The sequence below is a fragment of the Cervus elaphus genome, chromosome 20, assembly GCF_910594005.1.
Source record: "Cervus elaphus chromosome 20, mCerEla1.1, whole genome shotgun sequence".
NCBI classification, from domain to species: Eukaryota; Metazoa; Chordata; class Mammalia; order Artiodactyla; family Cervidae; genus Cervus; species Cervus elaphus.
In genome coordinates, this window is record NC_057834.1 from 46,119,565 (window position 1) to 46,123,926 (window position 4,362).

Consider the following 4,362-nt stretch of genomic DNA (forward strand, 5'->3'; position numbering starts at 1 on the left):
TGGGTTGGAAAGATCCTCTGAAGTAGAGCATGGCAACCCGCTCCAGTATTCTTGCCTGGAGAATCCCCATGGACACAGGAGCCAGGGGGGCTACAGTCCATGGGGGTGCAAAGAGTCGGACACGACTGAGCAATTAAGCACAGCACAGCACATGAGAAACAGAGTCTTTATATTAATAAAATCAATCATGTTAATAATGGACTGTGGGTGGGGGAGGGGTGGGAAGGAGGTTCAAGAAGGAGGGGACATATTTATACTTAGGTTTGATTCCCACTGGTGTATGGCAGAAACCAGCACAACAGTGTAAAGCAGTTAGCCTCCAATTAAAAATAAATGTAAGAAAATAAGGGATTATAACACTGAATTTTAAAAAAGCATGGGTCCACAGTGAAACACAAAAATATTTTTAATAATATGTTAGGGGTAGGGATTGTCTTTTCCAGAGCACAAATCTGGCAATACCACAGATACGATAACTGACACACATCAGGGATCAATAAAGGATGGTAAAATTTTTACAGAAAGAGCATCATAGAATATGATATTCATACACTCTCAAAATACCACTCATCAAATTACTCATTACAGACACAAAAGCCTGTCTTTTCAATGAACAGATCTTCTAAGCCTCTGCATAACAGTGTTCAATGCTAAAATAATGATAGTGGTGACAGGTAAAGTGGACACTCTTAGCCTCCAAACAGGCTACACTAGGAAGCACACAGCATGTACTAGATGGTGTTCCTGGCAAAAAGGGTTCACCTGAATTTAATCATGAGGAAATGATCAGAAAACTCCAAAATGTAGACCTTTGTGTAGACAACTGACCTATCCTCTGCAAACAAGTCAATGTCACGAGCATCAAAAACAACTACAGGAAGCTGAGGAGATGTTTGAGGTTCCAAAGGACTAAAGAAATAAAGTAACATGATCTTTTTAGTCCTTTGGAGCCTAAAACATCTCTTTTCCTTTTTGCTGTCTTTTTGGTGCAAACATCGACTGTTTGAAGAAAGGCAGGCCAGTTGTCTGGTTCAAAGGTCTAAATTCTGCAGTTATCTGATATCTACCTCAATAGTAAACACAGGATAAACACTTTCAACAAGAACAATGCATAGTAAATGCTGTCTGCTTTGAGCACAGTCCATCTGGTGGCAAAGAATGACCGGGGTGATATGTTGTCTCCTTCCAGTTGTTCCCATGCTGGTGTGTGGAGGATGAATATTTAGAACCGCAAGAGTGAAGGTCTTTCCAAACTGTGTGTCCATCAAAGCACTGATCACGTTACTGAGGATGACATTCCGAGGCTGATGACTGGGATGACTCCCATCAATTCTGTCCCTTGGGGTGTGGAGCGTGGTTGTCGGTTGGGATGCTCATTCTCAGGAAGGGATCCCTCCAGTGTTGCTGAGGTTTAAATTGAGTTGCTGTCGTAGATTTTTTTTTGCATCAAATGGAAAAGGTACATTTTATAGTGTGGTTTCTCAAATTGACAATATCTTTCCTTAGTTCCTAAAGTAATTGGAATCTGTGAAAGACAGAGAGAGGGATAGAAGCAATGTGAGTGCTTGTTAGGTCCTGCTGAGACTGGAGGGTTGGCTACATGGTGACTAGGGCCAGGGGCAGATAGAGCTGTTGACAGGACGAGCTGAAGGGAGAGCACAGGCTGGCTGGAGAGGAAAGTGAGATCCATGATTTAGAAGGAACACCTCCCTAAACTTTCCTCTAGCCTGTGGTGCAGCATCGAAGGACCCCTCCTCACCCCACCTGAGCTTGGTGACGTCTCAGCTCAGAGCTGCTTCAGAGCCTTAACTGGATCCCCACCGCTCAATCCTCAACAGTCCTTTCACTCCTGAATCCCCTTCATCTGTACGCTTTCCCACACATTCAGGGATGGACTTGCTGAGCGACCCTCATAAACAGCTGGAAATAGACTGCTATGGGAGCAGAGGATCCTCATGAGAAAGAACCCTCTTCTACCTCTTTCTCCCTGCCCTCTGAGGAGGAGAAGCAGGCTACCGGAGAGTCCTGGATGTGAGCACCAAAAGGGACCTCAGAATGTCTCCAAGTCCAGTTCCATAATTTACAGGGGAGGAGCTATGTTTTCAAGGTCTAAGGACTATCCAAAACCACATGACTTGTTACTGAAAACCCAGGCCACAGGCCCTTCCTACACATTTGCGGGAAGGTAGAGGAGAAGAGGAAAGCTCCCATCTGGAGGAGTCAACAGTTAATAGAGGCTGTTTGATCATCCTCCTGGACAGGAATGAAGCATTCCAGGGAAATCCTGCTCCAAAGAGACTGAGGAATGAATGGAAAGGGGGGAAACTCAAAATAAAATGAGCAAAAAGAGAGCAGGGAGTGGAACTGTGTCTCAACCCATTTGCATCCTGTGGACACCAAAATGCTATGAAGGTGATTTCATGCTGGATCTACCTTAAGGCATTTCTAGGAATATCCTTGACATCTACACAAATCAAACTCTGAAGTGAAAGAGCATTCACTTTAGTTACACTAAAGTCTCATCACCTTTTCCCCAAACTTTTCTCTAAGAAAGAGTCTCTCCTAGTGTTTTATGCTAGTGTATAGAAAAACACCTACTTCTGCTTTCTTGACTAGGCCAAAGCCTTTGACACTGAGGATCACAGCAAACTATGCAAAATTCTTAAAGAGATGGGAATACCAGACCACCTTAGCTGCCTCCTGAGAAACCTGTATGCAGCTCAAGAAGCATCATTAGAACTGGACATGGAACACGGAATGGTTCCAAATTGAGAAAGGAGGATGTCAAGGCTGTATATTGTCATATTGATCATTTAACTTAAATCCAGAGTACATCATGTGAAATGCTGGGCTGGATGAAGCACAGCTGGAATCAAGATTGCCAGAAGAAATATCAATAACCTCAGATATACAGATGCCACCACCCTTATGGCAGAAAGCAAAGAGGAACTAAAAAGCCTCTTGATGAAAGTGAGAGATGAGTGAAAAGGGTGGCTTAAAACTATGCATTCAAAAAAACGAAGATTATGGCATCTGGTCCCATCACGTCATGGCAAATAGATGGGGAAACAATGGAAACAGAGACAGACTTAATTTTCTTGGCCTCCAAAATCACTGCAGATGGTGACTGCAGCCATGAATTTAAAAGACTCTTACTCCTTGGAAGGAAAGGTATGATAAACTGAGACAGCATATTAAAAAGCAGAGATGTGACTTTGCCAACAAAGGTCCATCTAGTCAAAGTTAGAGTTTTTCAGTAGTCATGTATAGATGTGAAAGTTGGACCATAAAGGAAGCTGAGTGCCAAAGAATTGATGCTTTTGAACGATGGTGTTGGAGAAGACTCTTGAGAGTCCCTTAGACTGCAAGGAGATCCAACCAGTCCATCCTAAAGGAAATCAGTCCTGAATGTTCATTGGAAGGACTGATGCTGAAGCTGAAAGTGCAATACTTTGGCCACCTGATGTGAAGAACTGACTCACAGGAAAAGACCCTGATGCTGGGAAAGATTGAAGGCAGGAGGAGAAGGGGACAAAAGAGGATGAGATGGTAGGATGGCCTCACCGACTCAATGGACATGAATGTGAGCAAGCTCTGGGAGTTGGTGGTGAACAGAGAAGCCTGGCCTGCTGCAGTCCATGGGGTCGCAGAGATTTGGAGACAACTGAGGAACTTAACGGAACTGATAGATGGGTGTGTAAAAGGGTAAACATAGCAGGGTAAAGCCTAATACTCATTAGGGGGCTTTTGCATAAAGAATATATTCAGTGAAAAAAACTTTGTTGCATCTGCTCCTCTGACCAGTTAGTAGTCTGTGAAACACGTCTAGTGAATAGCTAACTGCAAGTTGCATTTTAACATTTGAAAAGGAAATACTAAACTGTATTGTGTGGCAAGGGGAGGGGTGATTTTATACTTTGAGGCATTTGTAATGTTCTTTTGTTTGTTTGTTTGTTTTCTTGTATCTTGCACTATGAAAATTGTGAGACACTTGAATCCAAACAGAGAGATTATATATCTAACTTAACTATCTACATCTTTTTTCCTCTTTTCTCTTCTCCAGGCTGTACAAAATAGTTCTGTTGAGAGAAGAATGCAAATTCCCTTAATTGTTGATATTCAGATTTTTGAGGAAGCAGCCACTCATAGGCCATTGCCATATTGGTTACTAATATCCCATCCGATCCACTGTCCTCTGATCCTTGATGCATATTAGCAGAGCTTTGAAAGATACTGAATTCCAAACCTCATCCTCAGAACTTTAAAATCAGAATTTCAATGGATTGGGTTAAGGCATTCATGTTAGCTCAAAACCCAACCCGTTTTCATTTTACAATAGCATGATTTAGAACTACACACTAG